Source organism: Hordeum vulgare, chromosome 7H, assembly GCF_904849725.1.
Source record: "Hordeum vulgare subsp. vulgare chromosome 7H, MorexV3_pseudomolecules_assembly, whole genome shotgun sequence".
Lineage (NCBI taxonomy): Eukaryota > Viridiplantae > Streptophyta > Magnoliopsida > Poales > Poaceae > Hordeum > Hordeum vulgare.
In genome coordinates, this window is record NC_058524.1 from 227,079,370 (window position 1) to 227,100,676 (window position 21,307).

The following is a 21,307-nucleotide window of genomic DNA, read 5'->3' on the forward strand; positions in this document are numbered from 1 at the left end:
ACATCAAGATCAAATGAATACAAAAATATCTAGTCATCATGAAGAAGAGCAGGGTCCGTCTACGGACTAAAACAAACAATCAAAGAACGACGTCCATCCTTGCTATCTCAGGTTGCCGGCTGGAACCCATCCGAGATCGATGAAGAACAAGAAGAAGAAACTCCAAATAGCACAATCAACACGCTCACGTGAAAGTAACTCTTTACCTATACCTACAACTAGTGTTGTAGTAATCTGTAAGCCACAGGGGACTAAACAATCTCATTTCCAAAGGTATCAAGACTAGCAAAGCTTAATGGGTGAGGTATGGTTAAGTGGTGAGGCCGCAACCAGCGACTAAGCATTTAATTGAGGTGGATAACTTACGAGTACGAGAATAAAGAGGGGGAATGATCTACACATAATCGGACATGAACTAAAAATAATAAAATGAATGATCCTGAACACCTACTTACGTCAGACATAACCCCACCATGTCCTCGATCGGAGAAGGAGCTCACGAAAGAGAGAGTCACGGTTACGCACACAGCTGGCAAGTTTGAATTAAGTTTACTTCAGGTCATCCAGAACCGGATGTTAAACAAAGTTTCCATGTTGCCACATAACCGCGGGCACGGCTTTCCAAAAGATTTAACCCTGCAAGGGTGCTCCAACTAGTCCATCATAAATAACCACAAGCCGCATAGAAAGCCTCGATCACGAAACTTGTGACCTCCTCGGGTTCCTTAGTAGAAAACCTCAACTCTGAGATAGCCCAAAGCATCACCAGAATCCCAATGCATAAGATATTTCATAGAAGGTAAAACTAATCCAGCAAGGCCGCCGGACGTGTCGACGGACCCGATAGGAGCCGCGTATCTCGTTCTCAGGACACGACCGGATGGGAAAGCCTACAAGTAAAACCAAACCTCGAGTTGCACCGTGGTGGCCCCGCAGTTTGCCCTTTTTGGACCAACACTCATGAGGAGCACTGGACCGGGGGTTGATTAAATATCCGCGGGTGCTGGCGGGTCCCTATGCTATTTATTAATTATTAGGCAAATATAGTACCAAAGTTGGGCCTTGCCACACAAGCTTTAACTAAGACGAATTATCAAGGGGGTCCCCATAACAACCCCGATCGTGTAAGGTGCGCCCAAATATGGAATATAACACGGGTACCAGAAACTAGGGCGACAAAGATGGAAAAAACAGCAGGCTAGAAAGCCGAGCCTTCCACCTTTTACCAAGTATATAGGTGCATTAATTTAAATAGCATTAATATGTTGATATAACAAGGAACCCATGTTTTCACATGGAAGCAACTACACTTGCAACTAGCAATGCTAACACATGGTTAAGCAAGCGGTAACATAGCCAATCAGTGGTTTGCTAGGTTGTAGATGATTGAAGGTTTCATGGCAATGTTGAGAGGCTGACATTTACCAGGTGGTAGGCAACGAGACATGACGAAAGAAACAAGACAACTAGCATGGCATTGATAGTAATGGTATCTAGGGAAATGGTCATCTTGCCTGAGATCTCGCTTGGAAGAAGAACGAATCCGTGAAGTAGACGAACCGACGTAGTCGAACAGATCCGCACATTCCGACACACTTGCGGAACTCTATCGAAGAAGCAAACCGAAAACAAGAATCAACACGCAATATTCACCACGGCACATGCCTAACATGATGGACAACCTAATATGATGCATGTCCATTTCAATTATGCAAGGCATGGCATGGAAATTCACAACAATCAAACTCTACACATTAAGTGGAGCTCAATGTGCAACGAGTTGCATATTCACGAAACACCGTATACGAATTATTTAGTTCACTCCCGTTTGGGTACAAGGAAATATTAAATGTTGTTTAAACATGGAAAGGGTTGAAGTGTAATTAAACTACCTATCTAGGAATTTTAAATGAGGTCAGAAACAACATATAACATCTCTGAAATTACCCCATACTTTAACTTTGTAATTTCTCCAGATATGTCCTAAATATATTTTAAGTTTGTTAAATTGTAAAACAAAGTGGTTCACGTGATTCTATTCGTCGTTCTAGTGCATTTACATGTATGGCTCAGCTCCAACGGAGCTATGAATCACTAGCTACGAATTAAACCGTTTTTAACACGTTGCCATGCAAAACGATGCAAACAGCAAGGCTAACAGTTTTCATTATGTATGCAAGTTGAAAAATATTAATCTACGCGAAATTATACACGTTTTATATACCTAAGTTGCAAAACGACGCACTAATTAAAAGCTACGAGCGCTTGAAAATAATGCAATTTTCTGAAATCCCTGGTAAATGATAAAATCTCAGGACGTTAAAAAAAACCTACACGGGCCGAAATTGAGCTCTTTGGGCTACACATGGGTGGCGCAGTTTCGCAAAGTCCTGCGCGGGCGAAGAATAGGCAGGGGTGCTCACCTATTGGCCTCGGGCCCGATATGGCTGCTAGGCCTGGCGGAGCGGAGACGGGCTGGTGGGGCGGAGGTGGGCCTGGCCAGGGAGGTTGGCCGACGTGCGGGCGAGCGGGCGCCCCTACCCGCCCCGACCTCGTGCTCACCTGCAGGGAGGACGGCGACAATGGTGCAGGCGGCGCCCCCGGTGGCCAAGGAAGGACGGCGAGCGGCGGGTCCGGATGGGGCGTTGGACATCGGCGGGATCCGATGACTCCCAGGTGGAGGGGTCGTTCCCAGCGAGGGGAAGCTACTGGCCGGTGGCGCTTGGCGTCATGGACACGCAGGGTGGCGGTGTCGGGGTTCGCTTGGTGCGGATCCGTTCACGGGAGGTGGCACAGCAGCCGAATCAAGCGTCGGAGGTGGCCGGCGACGCGAAGGGTGGCACTGTGACATCCTCAATTGTTGCTACAGTAACCTCGGTAATTAACTGTAGTAAACCTATGCAAAGGATTCCACGTCACCGTGTTTCCTATCGTTGATCTCGCGTTAGTTCAAAATAGTTTGAATTTAGATTTTAAAATTAAAGTCAAGCAATAAAACTTTTCAAATGTCAAAATAAAAATGTTTGAGTGTGTCGGATATTACCTAGGAGAATTGTCCTTTAAGAATTATTACTTTTGAGGGGATTTATTGTGCTAAAATAAAATAAAACTAAAGCTGTTAAAAAACAAAAACAAAAAACAAAAAAATGAAACTCCCTTGGTCCAAACTAGGCCGGCCCCAGCCATCCCACCCAAACAGACAACCTAATTGGGGGGTATAAACCCCCACTCCTAACCCTAGCTAACCTCACAGCGCACTCCCACTCCCTCCCCTGCGCCCCCACTCTACCTCTCGCCCCGTCGCTCCCCACCCACACGAGCCCTCGCTTTAACCCCCCACTCCCCTGGTTCCCCTCGAACGAGAGGCACCCATCGAGCCCCTCGCTCGTTTCCCAGCACCCCCCCCCACGAAAGAACCCACACCTAGCACCCTCGATCTCACCCTCGGCCAAGCCCTCCACCGGCCGGCCCTAGCATCCTCCTTTCCTCAGGACCACCACCGCGCCATGCCTCCCTATCCCTTGCCCCCTCGCCACCTCATGCGCCGGCTCCGCCCTGCTCCCTGTTGCGCCGCCCTGCCGCACCAGGGCCAGCCTCACACTGGGCATGTCGCTCTCCGCCACCGGTCGGCCTCCGTCGGCCCTCCGCCGCCTCGCCCAGCACCACGTCGTGCCCCGGAGCTCCTCCGCGTACCTCGCCGGTTCCCCTTCATCGTCGTCGGCCGCCTCCGTCACGCAGCTCCTTGTCACCGGCCTCCTTCATCGGCCTCCACCGCTCCCCCACCGGCTCCATCACACCTCATCGCCCCCTTTTCCCGGCAACGCCGGTGAGCAACGGGGCTTCCCCCTCCTCTCCTATTCCCTCCCCATAGGCCGGCCACCACGCCCCGCTCTGGCTCACTTCGTCCAAGTCCGTGTTAGACAGGGGGATAACCCCCCCGTTGTATGTATGTAAAAAGGAAAAAACAGAAAAGAGAGAAAGGAAAACAGGATATAAAAAGTTGTATGTATATGAAGATGGATGAGTATGTATGTATGTTAAAGTTTATGTATGGTTTTTAGGGAAACGTTTCCATACGGCACCGGCGGAACCGACGCGTCGGTCGCTTGCTCGCTCGCGCAGGCCATGCAACATTTTTTGCACGCGCGCGCTTCGCTCGTCAGTGGATGCAACTTTTATACCGTGTAAATTTGTTGCAATTACTGTTTAATTTTTCTACTACCGTTTTTCATTTGTTACATATGTCCACTAAAAAAGCTGCATCCACGGTTGGTTGCAACTCGAGTTCGTTGGATTTTTGCTACAACTAGCGTTTTGAGTTTCGCTACAACCGTGTTAATTTTTGCTACAACCAGCATCATTTTTTGCTGCAACCGTTCACTAAAAAAGTTGCAGATATGTCCACATAGATTTTTGCTACAACCGGCGTTTGACTTTTGCTACCACGCACTATTAGCTTTGTTTTTTGCTACGATCATGTACATATTTTTTTGCTACAATTTTTTTGTTGCAACCATTGACGAAAATTGCTGCATCGCGTCGAAAGTTTGCTGCATCGAGGAAAAAATGTTGCATGGAGATCTAACGGTGCGGACGCGCGATGGTTGGCGGATCGTGCAGCCCGTGCGCGGCCGATCGAAAGTTTCGGCCGACGCACCATGCAGAGCACTCGCCTGATTTTTATGTGTGTATAGTGGTTACAGAATGTGTGTTGCGTATGTATGTGTGGATGACCGATGGGCCATTGCCATGTGGGGCCAACCCCCCCCCCCCACTCCCACTAAAACGGAGGCCCCACACAACCCTTTGTTAAAAAAATGGAAATGAAAAAATATAAATAATAATATTTAATAAATAGTTTAATTAATTAGTGAATTAATTAATTAGTAAATATATGATTAAGAGTAATTAGCAGTGTGTTAATATAGATAAATAGTTAGTCTAAGAAGTATATGACACGTGGGTCCCTCACTAAATTAATTTCATTAATTAATAATTAACCCTAATTAAAAATTGTGTCTAGGACACATGGGACCCACTGGTCAGTTTGACTAGTCAACCGCTGATGTCAGCATGACATCATGCTGATGTCATAAAAGCATTTAATTGAATTAATCAAATCTGTTTTTTATTTCCAAAATACTAATAAAACTTTAAAAATTAATATAAAATAAACCATAGCTCATCTGAAAATATTTTCAACATGAAAGATGATCAGTAGAACAAGACGAACCAGGATACGCCATCCGTTCGTATGCCACGCGTCCCTAGCATAGCAAACGTGGAACGTTTCCATCGTTTTTGTCCGACCAGTATTAGCGAGAGACCCGAGAAATATCATGTGATATTTCCCCGATCCTTCTATGACGGATGTTACTGTGTCAGCTCATGTCTAGTCCGCATTTTGTCATGTCATGCTTAGTGTTGCACCATTGTTGTTATTTATTGTTTCTTCCCTCTCTTCTTACCGATAGACCCCGAGGCTGAAGCTGCTGCCGGGTACATCTACCCTCCTGGTGATCAGCCCTTTGCCGCAGAGCAACAAGGCAAGCAAACCCCCCTTGATCATTCCTATATCGCCCATTTCTTTCTCCCTGATGCTTGCATTAGTATTTTTCTACTGTTGTAGTTAGCTCCTATATCTGATGCATAGCCTACTTTTGATGAATTGCTATTTTCAGTACCGCACTTTTAATCTGCTTATTATAGGTGGACCAGTCATCCCCTCTTACCCCTTAGCCCAGTTGGCCCGCTTAATTATCAAGTCCCGATCCCTGGTCGACAAGCCAAAATAGACACAACACTTACACCCCCCTCAGATGTACGACGTTGCAGAGCTACTATCGGGTACCGAGGGTGACACCTCGCGAAGTACTCATGATGATATCTCTGCAGTGCAGCTAGTCGGTCGTGGTTACCGAGGGTGATTCCTCCTTTACCACTCCCGACGATGGCTCTGTCGTGCAACCCCTCAAGTGTGAGATCCTCGAGGGTGATTCCTCTAACTCCACATTGACGGATACATCGTTCGAAATCCAACGAGGGTGATACCTCGGATTCCCACTGATGTTACAACCACAGAGTTACTTGATCATGATACTGGGATCTTTGACAACTAGATGTTAGGCGGGTGGATTCCCGCGTGAATGTGTCGATGGCTTAATTAAAATGATAACGGATTGGGTATTTGATCTGGGTTGGTCGGAAGGACTTATTACACACTAACCGTCTTCGTGGGAAGAATTATGGGTACTCGACGTCGTGGTATCAGCCGAAGCTCTTCAGACGTCGACAATGGACGGCGCGCGCCGAGTAGTCCCGAGATGCATAGGGCTTGTCTGAAGGGGTGCTAGGACTGACGTCAGTGGCTGCTACTTCTCAAACAACAGCGCCAAAATTTGACACGTTGACGGAGACTGGCTTGCATTGTTTTTCCCTTGAAGAGGAAAGGGTGATGCAGCACAGGAGCAGTAAGTATTTCCCTTAGTTTGAGAACCAAGGTATCAATCCAGTAGGAGAATCTTATCAAGTCCAGAGTACCTGCGCAAACACAAAAGAGCTTGCACCCAACGCTATAAAGGGATTGTCAATCCCTTCAAGATTGTTTGCAAAGTGAGATCTGAAGGCGGAAAGTGCAACGAAGTAAAAAGTGTAGGGCTGAAAATATGGTGTGGAGTAGACCCGGGGGCCATAGTGTTCACTAGAGGCTTCTCTCAAAATAGCAAGTATTACGGCGGGTGAACAAATTACTATCGAGCAATTGATAGAACCGCACAAAGTCATGACGATATCTAAGGAAATGATAATACATATAAGCATCACGTCCGAGACAAGTAGACCGATATTTCTGCATCTAATACTATTACTCCACACATCGACCGCTATCTAGCATGCATCTAGTGTATTGAGTTCATGACGAGCAGAGTAACGCCTTAAGCAAGATGACATGATGTAGAGGGATAATCTGAAACCAATGATGAAAACCCCATCTTTTTACCCTTGATGGCAACAACACGATGCGTGCCTCGCTACCCCTTCTGTCACTGGGTGAGGTCACCGCACGGTATGAACCCAAAACCAAGCACGTCTCCCATTGCAAGAATCATAGATCTAGTTGGCCAAACAAAACCCACAACTCGAAGAGAATTACAAGGATATGAAATCATGCATAAGAGAGATCAGAAGAAACTCAAATAAGATTAATAGATAATCTGATCATAAATTCACAATTCATCGGATCTCGACAAACACACCGCAAAAGAAGATTACATCGGATACATCTCCATGAAGATCATGGAGAACTTTGTATTGAAGATCCAAGAGAGAGAAGAAGCCATCTAGCTACTAGCTATAGACCCGTAGATCTATGGTGAACTACTCATGCATCGGAGAGGTCATGGTGTTGATGGAGAAGCCCTCTGTATCCGAATCCCCCTCCGGCAGGGCACCAGAACATGCCCCAGATGTGATCTTGCGGAGACAGAAGCTTGCGGCAGCGGAAAAGTACTTTCGATGATCTCCTGATTTTTTATGGAATTTTTGGGAATATATAGGCGCAAAACCAAGGGCAAAGGAGCCTAAGGGAGCCCACAAGGTAGGGGGCCGCGGGCCCCCCTGTTCGCGCCATGAGGGCTTGTGGGGTCCTTGGTGGGCCCCTCCCCTGATTCTCTGGCTTTCCGATCTTTTTCTGTTCCGGAAAAAATCTTTTTGGCAGTTTCATTCCGTTTGGACTCCGTTCAAATTCCTCCTGTGAAAGGGGTCAAAAAAATGGAAAAAACAGGAACTGGCCCTTGGCACTGAGTTAATAAGTTAGTCCCAAAAATATATAAAAGGTATACAAAACATCCAAAGTTTGACAAGATAATAGCATGAAACCATCAAAAATTATAGATAGTTGGAGACGTATCAAGAATCCCCAAGCTTAACTCCTGCTCGTCCTCGAGTAGGGAAGTGATAAAGAATGAATTTTTGATGTGGAGTGCTACCTAGCATAGTTGTCCTTTTCAACTTCTTTCACACGACATGAACATTCAGATCCGTAAGATTCAAAACAATAGTTTGCTATTGACATGAAAACAATAATACTTCAAGCAAACTAGCAAGGTAATCATGAAATTTCAAAATAACAATGCCAAGGAAAGTTATCCCTACAAAATCATATAGTCTGGCTATGCTCCATCATCCTCACACAACTAATATAAATCATGCACAACCCCGGTATTGGCAAAGTAATTGTTTTCGCACTCTTACTTTCTCAATTTTTTTATAACTTTCACGCAATACATGAGCGTGAGCCATGGATATAGCACTATAGGTGGAATAGAGTGTGGTAGTGGTTGTGAGATAAAAAGGAGGAGATGGTCACATTGACTCGACGTATCAAAAGGCTATGGAGATGCCCATTAATAGATATCAATGCGAATGAGTACGGATTGCCATTCAAAGGATGCACTAGAGCTATAAGTATGTGAAAGCTCAAAAGGAGAACTAGTGGGTGTGCATCCAACTTGCTTGCTCACGAAGACCTAGGGGTAATTTTGAGGTAGCCCATCATTGGAATATACCAGCCAAGTTATATAATGAAGATTCCCACTAGCATATGGTGGTGACAAAGAAAGAAGCTCTCAATCATGAAGAAGATGGTGTTATTATGAAGCACAAGTGTGCAAAAAGATAGTAGCATTGTCCCTTCTCTCTTTTTCTCTCTTCTTTTTTTTGTTTGGGCTCTTAGGCCTCTCTCTTTTTCTTTTTTTCTCTTTTTTCTTTTCTTTTGGGCTCTTTGGCCTCTTTTTTTTATTTCCTCACATGGGACAATTCTCTAATAATGATGATCATCACACTTTTATTTACTCACAACTCAAAGTTTAGAAATGAGTCCATAGGAAATGCCTCCGGCAATGTACCGGTATGTGCAACGATCTAGCTTGGCGTATGATGTTGAAACATCTCGCTAGCTATCTTAGGATCATGGAATGGCATTATGAGAGTGACGTCACAAGTCATGAGACGGAACGGTGGGAGTTGCATGGCAATATACCTCGAAATGGCTATGAAAATGCCATAGTAGGTAGGTATGGTGGCTGTTTTGAGGAAGGCATGTGGTGGCTTTGTGTACCGGCGAGAGTTGCGCGGCACTAGAGAGGCTAGCAATGGTGGAAGGTGAAAGTGCATCTATACCATGGACTCACATTAGTCATGAAGAACTCACATACTTGTTGCGAAAGTTTTTGTTAGTAATCGAAATAAAGTGCTAAACGCATACTCCTAGGGGAAGGGTTGGTAGGTGTTAACCATCGCGCGATCCCGACCTCAACACAAAGGATGACAATCAATAGATCAATTATGCTCTGACTTCCTAACATAGCGTATCACCATACGTGCATGCTACGGGAATCACTAAGTTCAACACAAGTATTTATAGATTCACAACACCCTACTAACATAACTCTTAATATTACCAAATCCACGTCTCAAAACAAATTGAGAGGAATCAAGACTTCTCTTTCTACTCAATGCACATGAAGATGGATGTTTTTGTATCCTCTTTGGGTACCTATCACCTTTGGGACTACTTTCATAGCATAAGCCAACTACCAAGTCATGCACCACCATGCTCTAAAAGATATAAGTGAAGCACATAGAGCAAAATTATCTAGCTCAAAAGATATAAGTGAAGCACTATGAGCATTCTAGCAAAATCACGATGCGTGCATGTATCTCTCTCTCAAAAAGGTGTGCACCAAAGATGATTGCGACACAACAAAAAGAAAAGACTCCTACGATACAAGATGCTCCAAGCAAAACACATATCATGTGGTGAATAAAAATATAGCTCCAAGTAATGTTACCGATGGATTGAAGACGAAAGAGGGGATGCCTTCCCGGGGCATCCCCAAGCTTAGATATTTTGGTGTCCTTGAATTTGGCTTGGGATGCCTTGGGCATCCCCAAGCTTGAGCTCTTTCCACTCCTTATCTCTTTGTCCATGACAACATCTCCCAAAACTTGAAAACTTCACAACACAAAACATAAATAGAAACTCATGATAACATTAGCACAAGAAAACAAACTACCACCTCTTTTGGTACTGTAGCAAACTTGAATTATATCTATATTGGTGTTGGCCTACTGTATTCTCACTTTTCGATGGCTAGTACCCCCCGATACTAACCATAGTTTCATCAAAACAAGCAACCAAGTCAACATAAACAGAATCTGTCAAAAACAGACCAGTCTGTAGCAATCTGTATACTTCGTATACTTATGGTACCTCAAAAATTCTGAACAATTACGACTGCCTGGGAAAAAGGCATCTCAACCAATAGCAAAAAGAATCAACTCAAAAGCTCTTTCTGAATTAAAATGAAAAATCATGTCATGAGCGAAAAGTTTCTGTCTTTTTCCAGCAGGATCAAACAACCATTACCAAGACTAGTCATAAAGGTTTTGCCTGGCTCAAACACAAAAGGAAACACAAAAAAGACAATCACAACAGAATTATGATAGTGTGTACGCAACAAAACAGAAAGAAAAATATAAATTCATTGGGTTGCCTCCCAACAAGCGCTATTGTTTAACGCCCTTAGCTAGGCATTGATAATTCAATGATGCTCACACAAAAGGCAAGAATTGAAGCACAACGAGAGCATCATAAAAGATGTGAAAATCACATCTAAGTCTAACATACTTCCTATGCATAGGCATTTTATAGGAAAGCAGATTGTCAAGACAACCAATAGTTACCATATGCAAGTAAGAAAAAGAGACAATAGCAATCTCAACATAACGAGAGGTGATTTAGTGATATGAAAGTTTCTACCACCATATTTTCCTCTCTCATAATAATTACATGTGGGATCATATTCGAATTAAACAATGTAACTATCACATAGGATATTCTTTTCATGATCCACATGCATGCAGAGTTGACGCTCTTCAAAAATAGTGGGATTATCATCAACTGAAGTCATGACTTCTCCAAACCCACTTTCAATAATATTGCAAATATAATATTCATCATGAGGCTTAAACAAATTTTCAAGATCATAAGAAAAATCATCGCCCCACTCATGATCATTGCAACAAGTAGTGGACATAGCAAAACTAGCATCCCCAAGCTTAGGGTTTTGCATATTTTTAGCATGATTGACACTAATAGAATTTATAGTGAAACCATTGAAATCATGCTTTTCATCCAAGGAGCCCTTGTGAATCACTTCATAAATTTCTTCCTCACAATTTTCAGATTCACGCATCTCAAGCAAAACTCCATAAAGATAGTCAAGTGCACCCAACTCACTAGCAATTGGATTAACATAATTGGAACTCTTAAAGAGATTAGCAAGTGGATGAGGATCCATATCACTAGATTTTCAGCAAGCGAAGATGCAAGCATATTGAAGGCACATGGCACACAAGTGAACAGAAAGCAAGCGAGAGAATAGGGCGAACGAAAAAGCCAAACGAAAAAAGGCAAATAGGTGAAGTGGGGGAGAGGAAAACGAGAGGCAACTCGCAAACAATGTAAATGCAAGAGATGAGTTTGCAACACTTACTTGGATAAGTTCTTGAGTTGATCCTCCCCGGCAATGGCGCCAGAAATCCTTCTGCTACTTCTCAAACAAGAGTGCCAAAATTTGACATGTTGACTGGGACTTGCTTGCGTTGGTTTTTCCCTTGAAGAGGAAAGGGTGATGCAGCACAGGAGCAGTAAGTATTTCCCTTAGTTTGAGAACCAAGGTATCAATCGAGTAGGAGAATCCCGTCAAGTCTAGAGTACCTGCGCAAACACAAAAGAGCTTGCACCCAACGTTATAAAGGGGTTGTCAATCCCTTCAAGATTGTTTGCAAAGTGAGATCTAAAGGCGGAAAGTGCAACGAAGTAAAAAGTGTAAGGCTGAAAATATGTTGTGGAGTAGACCCGGGTGCCATAGTGTTCACTAGAGGCTTCTCTCAAAATAGCAAGTATTACAGTGGGTGAACAAATTACTGTCGAGAAATTGATAGAACCGCGCAAAGTCATGACGATATCTAAGGCAATGATCATACATATAGGCATGACGTCCGATACAAGTAGACCGATACTTTCTGCATCTACTACTATTACTCCACACATCGACCGCTATCCAGCATGCATCAAGTGTTTTGAGTTCATGACAAACAGAGTAACGCCTTAAGCAAGATGACATGATGTAGAGGGATAATCCAAAACGAATGATGAAAACCCCATCTTTTTACCATTGATGGCAAAAACACGATGCGTGCCTCGCTACCCCTTCTGTCACTAGGTGAGGTCACCGCACGGTATGAACCCAAAACTAAGCACTTCTCCTATTGCAAGAATCATAGATCTAGTTGGCCAAACAAAACCCACAACTCGAAGAGAATTACAAGGATATGGAATCATGCATAAGAGAGATCAGAAGAAACTCAAATAAGATTCATAGATAATCTGATCATAAATCCACAATTCATCGGATCTCGACAAACACACCGCAAAAGAAGATTACATCAGATAGATCTCCATGAAGATCATGGAGAACTTTGTATTGAAGATCCAAGAGAGAGAACAAGCCATCTAGCTACTAGCTATGGACCCGTAGGTCTATGGTGAACTACTCATGCATCATCGGAGAGGTCATGGTGTTGATGGAGAAGCCCTCCGTATCTGAATCCTCCCTCCGGCAGGGCACCAGAACGTGCCCCAGATGGGATCTTGCGGAGACAGAAGCTTGCGGTGGCGGAAAAGTACTTCCGATGATCTCCTGATTTTTATGGAATTTTTGGGAATATATAGGCGCAAAACATAGGGCAAAGGAGCCCGAGGGAGCCCACAAGCGAGGGGGCCGCGAGCCCCCCTGGCCGCGCCATGAGGGCTTGTGGGGTCCCTGGTGGGCCCGTGTCCTGATTCTCAAGCTTTCCGATCTTTTTTTGTTCCGGAAAAAATCTTTTTGGCAGTTTCATTCCGTTGGGACTCCGTTCAAAATCCTCCTCTGAAAGGGGTAAAAAACATGGAAAAAACTAGAACTGGCGCTTGGCCCTGAGTTAATAAGTTAGTCCCAAAAAATATATAAAAGGTATACAAAACATCCAAAGTTTGACAAGATAGTAGCATGAAACCATAAAAAATTGTAGATACGTTGGAGACGTATCAGTGGCCCACCCATCGTGGAGGAGCGCAGAGGGCAAGTGGGCCCACGAACCCTTTGTGCTTAGGATTCAGACCGGCGGACTGGCCTGTGTGTTGAGCTTAGGTGGGGCTGCAACGTGTAAATATTCCGAGGCCGGGCATGACCCAGAAAAGTGTGTCCGGCCAGAGTGTTATTGAGCGCGACGGGGAATATGTTGTGCACCCCTGCAGGGAAAAAAATGAACTATTGGGATAGTCTTGTCCACGGTTACACGATGAGTTGGAGTTGTGCCCTGATCTTATACAACAACAAGTGTTACTTAACTAGAATTAGTTGACCCGGGATTGCTTCCTCGCATGGAGTCGAGGGAGGATCTCTGGGCGTGACCTCGGATTAATATTGCTGCAACATTATGACTATTATATGTGTTACATGTTCTACTCTCGTCTATTGCAGCAAGACCCTTGAAGATGCTAGTCTTCGATAGGACTAGGACTTCTCTCTCCATTCTCGCATTGCTGCAGTCACTCCACATATAAACCCCTTACTTTGATACTGATGCATACTTAGCATAGCCCTGATATAAATCTGACAAGTACTTTTGATGAGAACTCACCATTGCTTTTCTCGCCCTTTGTCCCCTTGATCCGTTGCTGCGACCAAATCTTCGAGCCCAGGAAATGGAGTATCCTGCCGACGACGACTGCTACCCTGACGATGACTACTATTACGTGGAAGCCGTTGAAGACCATGAGTAGTTTGGAGGTTCCCACGCAGGAGGCCTAGCCTCATTCGATCGTGTATCTTTCGTGCTAGCCTTCTCTAAGGCACCCCTTGTTTAATGTCTGTACTTAGATATTGTTGCTGCTGCTGACTCGTCTGTTTATCGAGCTTCAGTATTCTAGCCCTCGAGGCCCCTGGCTTGTAATATGAAGCTTGTATGTTTTACTTGTGTCTAGAGTTGTGTTGTGATATCTTCCCATGAGTCCTTGAGTTTGATCGTACGCATTTGCGTGTATGATTAGTGTACGATTAAATCGAGGTCGTCATAGGTTGGTATCAGAGTTGACTGCCTGTAGGTACCCCCTTTACAACTCCTTGGTCGAAGTTGAGTCTAGTGTTTGAAAAACTTACTAGCTTTGATGATGTGGCTTACGGGCCCACATCTCAATTGGGTGGTATTAGTATCTTTTACTCCTTTTTCTATACTGTGGGTTCTAATCTCTCTTCTCTTTCGGGTTAAAGATTTTGCTAACCCTAACTCTAGGTTCTCATAAATACTTCCTCTCGGAGAACCCCGCAATCCAAACGATGGCTTGATTCATCACAAGACTCCGAAGATACTCTCTGATGTTCTCTCGAGAGATTGTGCACATCGCTTTTGCGATTTCCCTTCCTCCGACAACCACTATGGATGACTACATACAAATGTCGTTTATACTTTTTTCCAATTGCTCTTCTTTTACGAGATGCAACGAGTTATCTTATCGGGGATTTGTCCACCATCACTTGTCATGGGTTTCGTAAGTTCTTCGAATTGCTATTCAATCTTTTGGAATTTCCAGTAACCTATTGCTCTTGACCTTCCTCACCTTCTTGCATTATGTTTAAAACCATATGTCTAGCCGCATTCATTAAAAATCCTTTGTGATTTTGCTGTGATCTTATTGATTCTACCTTTGTGTGATTGCACAAAATCAGCTATTGATATTCATAAATTATTTGTGCGGCTCAGATGTCCTTCCAGATAGAGCTGGTTCTCGACAAATCAACTGTGGTTGGTTTTCCATCTAAGTCCATTCAACTTACGTGTTTTTGATCGGAGCATATGATTATGATACACCAACCTGGAAATCCTAACTCCTTTGGTAATTAATTATCATTATTTTTAGATGTTCTATAATCCGATGCCTTGAATTCTATCTTCCTTTGATTGAGCACCTATACTCATATCAGGTCCTTTATGCATCCCCATACCCATTGCTCGGTTATTATCCGACAGCATCCTTTGCTTTCAAAAATACTTGTGATATGCTTCCCTTGACACAGGATGCCATTGGTAAATTGTGTTTTCTCCCTCTGATAAATTGTATCCCATGCTTTTGATAAACGTTTTCTGTTGTCAAGCATGTGTTAATTACTCTTGAAGTTTGTGGTATATGTTCCTAAGATGCCCGATGGGTTGAACCTATGCCTTCCTAAAACAGTATGATCCGATGAGTTTTCATGAGTCTTACTCTTTTGGTGTTTTGTCGGATATTCTTTCAGAACTACAACCTCATCAAAGGTGAGGAGTAAATGGCAGGTGATGCATTGATGAAGTGGAGTCGACCTTGAACTTTGTGTTCATGCCCACGGAAACGACGTTTGTCTTACCATAGAAGCTTCTCGTATCAATAATCATTCATTCTGTGTTTTAATCTGGTATCTCTAATCTTGTCCTTTGCAAATCATGGTTCCGACCATGTTGTCCTACCTTGATTCCATTCTTAGACGAGTTAAAGTACTTGTCTTCTTCAGATCAATACATCGGTCCAAGCCTTAATGTTGATCTACCTTCGAGTGTTGTCCCTGGTATCTCGAAAATATCATGGAGCTATATAACTTCTTATGAGCTCTTCATCAACTATGATATGTTGTTGATTCTAGTTTTCCTCGTGTTCTGAGTTGGACACTTAAGGACATCGATGAATGAACCGAGTACGCATTGTGATTCAATAACTCTTAGTGATATTCTTTGCTTAGGAGTTTGTACTCGATCATGTCCTTCCAAGTTGTTGGGGGTACATCATCAATATGATGCTGGAGTTTGACCATGATATCTATGTCCTCCATCTTTGGAACACATTTCCAACTGTGTGTTAATCTCACATCGAGCATTCCACATCATATTGGTTGTTTTGAAAGGCAATGTTGATTCTGAGCTAGCAGTCTTATCTATGGTTCCGACAAACTTTAGCTTCACCATTCCTTCGCTTGATGTCGTCACTCATTGATTAATTCTTCATAAAACGTCTCGACAAACGTTTCGTGATCATCATCAGCATTCTAAGCTCTTCCAAGGTATCGATCGAATGCATGGTGATAAATACCATCCTTGCCCCTCGATGATCTGTGTTATAGTCAGCAACTTGTTTGCCTTCCCTCCAACACAAACGTGTTCATGTTTTGTGTTTTCCCTAAATATCCTTGCTATTCGACTTATGTTATCTTCTACCTTGGAGTATTACCATCTTTATGTCAAGAATGTTGTGAGCATCATTGCACCTCTTAAGCATTCTTGATATAGTGATACTTCTCGCCATCACGGTTCATTCTTGGTACCCGTGTTGTTTCTAACCGGAATATCAACAAGTGGACTCTCATGTGTGATTCCAATACTTCTAGAAACTCTATTGCCTTGAGGTTAACAACTGATTGTTTCATTCTTAGTGTGTTGGATGTTGACTCATCATTTTAGCATTGGTTGTGCTACTCAGTCCATATTTTCGAGCGCACCATTCGACCAGTGTCTAATTGTTGTTGTTCCCTCGAGCATACGACATTATACCATTTGATTTGACAAATGTATCTCCTTGATATTTAATTCTGGAAATACATCCCTGTCAAAATCTTGAGGGATTGTTTGTTGAACCCATCAGCCACACCCTCAACTTCTCCATGTTCCACGATGAAGCTGTTGAAAGCATTATCCTTTTGCCTAGCTCATGAAGGATATGTTTGTTAGAAGAAGTGTTTTCCCAAGGTTCACGTGCAATACTATCACCGTGAATATATGAAAGTCTTGTTTTGCTTCCTCTAGGATCATACCAAATCATTCACGCATGTGCGAAGTGTTATATGTTTTGAAGATTTGTTATCTTCACTTCATATAACTTCTCTTAGCACGCCAAGCCACTGACTGATTTGATCAATGAAAAGAAGTTCCTTCATAAGAGCTAGTTGAGGCTTACGCAAGGGCCTTGATATCCTCGATGATGGTTCTCAAATCAGAACTCGGTTGCATTGTGTTGTAAGAATTCCACGTGGGCATGAATGTCTTGACAGTGTGCTCATATACGTTACAATTCACATCATAATGCAATACTTGCTTCCAAAGTTCATATCCCGAGAATCTTGCGTTGTCATCTCGTCTGTTTTCGGTGATCCCCCTTTCTTCTCAGGCACCCTGAGACTGGGGTATCCTGACACCAATCAGATCTGAATCTCAGGCAGATATGATGGTTGGGACATTTTCCAATAATTATAACTTTGGTCTTATATAACCCGGTACGGTGATGTCTTGGCTGGCACACCTGGCCGAAGTACATTATAATTTCTTCCATGTGTAAGGTTGGCCATTCTACCATGAGAAAATTCTAGGACTAAGTTTTATAAGTTGTTCCTCATGGATCCTTTTGTATACCCAAGGCCGACCTTTATCGGATGACCATTTCGATGTTATCCCGAAGCACAGATGTGGTAGTTCAAATTTCAACAGGAGCACTGGAAGCACAATGCTAAATTGTTCTGGATCGATTATCCAACCCGTATGGTATGGGTAAACATCATGATTCTTCTTGCCTCTTTATCTAAATGGTTATGTATTTGATAACCTATCACGTATACAATAACCTATTTTCCTAAGGAATGGTATACTTTAATACTTGTGTGTGTGAACACATTTTTTCCTTCCCCATTGGCCTGTTTGACTTTTCTTGTGGCATAACTTATCTAAGAAGTGTTGATTCCCTCCTTAGGTAGAAATCACGGCATAAAACTCTGTCAGTAAAACCCTATTACTATTATGGATAACATTTCGGTAGCCACCGGTGGACGAGAGCCTTGCCTATTGGTCCGCCCCGTTTCCGCGAGCAAGAAAATGGTTCCATTCGTTCCCCGCACTTGGTACCGACGTTGTTTCCAACATAGCTGGCAGGTTATCCTCTGACATATCTTCCTATCAAAACCGTTTAAGATTTCATCGCTCTGCCTACTCTCGGTCCACATGGTGGACCCATAACCCAAAGTTCCATACGATTGAAACCTATGTCTCATGTACATCCTTCACTTCTAGGTATCCTTTACACCCTTCGGTCCGGATGATACCCTACACGCTGAATATCAAATCCGCGTTCTTCTTGAGAATCTGAGGGCTGATCAGTCTCGTCAGAAGAGTCAGTATGACCGTCATCATCAAGATATGGTCTATCAACCTGACGAAAAGGCTTATCTTCGTGTCACACCAATGAGAGGTGCACACCATTTTGGGATCAAGGGCAAGTTAGCTCCTCGCTATATTGGTCCTTTCACTGTTCTCGAGCGGCGTGGAAAAGTGGCTTATCAATTGGAACTGCCGGCGAAGCTTTTTCACGTTCATGATGTCTTCCATGTGTCTCAGCTACGTCGTTGCTTCAAGGATCCTATTCAAATTGTGGATCATGATATGCTTGAACTGCAACAAGACCTCTCGTATAAAGAGCATCCGGTCTGCATTCTCGACTAGGCTAAACGTCAGACTCGTCGCGAAGTCACCAAGTTCCTTCAAGTGCAGTGGTCAAATCATTCTGAAGATGAAGCCACTTGGTAACGCGCGGATCATCTTCGTGATGAAAACCCCGAGCTTCCCCTTCTACTTCTTAATTCTCGGGACGAGAATTCTTAATAGTAGGGGAGAGTTGTGACAACCTCAATTGTTGCTACAGTAACCTCTGTAATTAAACTACTATAAACCTATGCAATGGATGAAACGTCAACGTCTTTCCAATCATTGATCTCGCGTTAGTTCGAAATAGTTTGCATTTAAATTTTAAAATTAAAGCCAAGCGACAAAAGTTTTTCAATGTTAAAATAAAAATGTTCGGGTGTGTCGGATATTACCTAGGAGAATTATCCTTTAGGAATTTTTAATTTTGAGGGGATTTATTGCGCTAAAATAAAATCAAACTAAAGTTAAAAAATAAATAAAAACAGAAACCAAAAAAAGGAAACCCCCTTAGTCCAAAGTGGGCCGGCCCCACCAACCCACCCAAACAGCCCACCTAATTGGGGGGTATAAAACCCCCCCTCCTAACCCTAGCTAACCTCACAACCCACTCCAACTCCCTCCCCTGCACCGCCACTTCTCCTCTAGCCCCGTCGCTCCCCACCCCCACGAGCCCTCGCTCTAACCCCCCACTCCCCTCATTCCCCTCGAACGAGAGGCACCCACCGAGCCCCTCTCTCGTTTCCCAGCCCCCCCCCCCCCCCCGCAAAAGAACCCCCACCCAGCGCCCTCGATCTCACCCTCGGTCAAGCCCTCCATCGGCCGGCCCCGGCCTCCTCCTCTCCTCAGCACCACCACCGCGCCAAGCCTCCTTGTCCCTCGCCCCCTCGCCACCTCATGCGCCGGCTCCGCCCTGCACCCTGTCGTGCCACCCCGTCGCGCCAAGGCCAGCCTCACGCCGGGCCTGTCGCTCTCTGCCACCGGCCGGCCTCCGGCGGCCCACCTCCACCTCGCCCAGCACCACGCCGTGCCCCGGAGCTCGTCCGCCCACCTTGTCGGTTCCCCTTCATCACCGTCGGCCGCCTCTGTCGCGCAGCTCCCTGTCACCGGTCTCCTTCACCGGCCTCCTCCGCTCCCCCACTGACAACGCCGGTGAGCAATGGGGCTTCCCCCCTCCTCTCCTCTTCCCTCCCCACAGGTCGTCCGCCACGCCCCACTCCGGCTCACTCCGGCCATGTCCTTGTTAGACAGCGGATAACCCCTGCGGTGTATGTTCGTAAAAAGAAAAAAAGAGAAAAGGGAGAAAGGAAAACAAGATATAAAAAGTTCTATGTATATACAGATGGATGAATATGTATGTATGTAAAAGTGTATGTATGATTTTTATGTGTATATAGTGGTTACAGAATGTGTGTTGTGTATGTATGTGTGTATGGCCGATGGGCCATTGCCATGTGGGGCCAACCCCCCACTCCCACTAACACGGAGGCCCCACACAACCCTTTGTTGAAAAAAATGGAAATGAAAAATATTAAAACAATAATATTTAATAAATATTTTAATTAACTAAATAATTAATTATTTAATAAATTAATTAATGAATTTATTAGTAAATATATGATTAAGAGTAATTAGCAGTCTATTAATATAGATAAATAGTTAGTCTAAGTAGTGTATGACACGTGGGTCCCTCACTAAATTAATCTGATTAATTAATAATTAACCCTAATTAGAAATTGTGTCTATGACACATGGAACCCACTAATCGGTTTGACCAGTCGACTTCTGATGTCAGCACGACATCATGCTGATGTCATAAAAGCATTTAATTGAATTAATCAAATCTGTTTTTAGTTCTGAAATATTAATAAAACTTTAAAAATTAATATAAAATAAACCGTAGCTCAGATGAAAATATTTTCAACATCAAAGATGATCAACAAAACTAGACGAACCCGGATATGCCATCCGTTCGTCTCTCACGCGTCCCTAGCATAACAAACGTGGAACTTTTCCACCGAAAAATATCATGTGATATTTTCCCAATCCGTCTATGACGAATGTTACTGCGTTAGCTCATGCCTAGCCTGCATTTTGTCATGTCATCTTAGTGTTGCACCGTTGTTGTTATTTATTCTTTCTTCCCCCTCTACTTACCGTAGACCTCGAGGCTGACGCTGCTGTCGGCTACATCTACCCTCCTTTGGGACCAGCCCTTTGCCGCAGAGCAACAAGGCAAGCAAACCCCCCTTGATCATTCCTATATCGCCCATTTCTTTCTCCCTCATACTTGCATTAGTATTTTGCTACTGTTGTACTTAGCTCATATATCTGATGCATAGCCTACTTTTGATGAACTACTATTTTTAGTACCGCACTTTTAATCATCTTATTATAGGTGGACCAGTCATCCCCTCTGACCCCTTAGCCCAGTTGCCCCGCTTAATTATCAAGTCTCGATCCCTGATCAACAAGCCACAATCGACACAACACTTACACCCCCCTTAGATGTACGACGTTGCAGAGCTACTACCGGGTACCGAGGGTGACACCTCGCAATGTACTCATGATGATATCTTTGTAGTGTAGCTAGTCGGTCGTGGTTATCGAGGGTGATTCCTCCTTCACCACTCCCGACGCTGGCTCTGTCGTGCAACCCCTCAAGTGTGAGACCCTCCAGGGTGATACCTCTAAGTCTACCTTGACGGATACA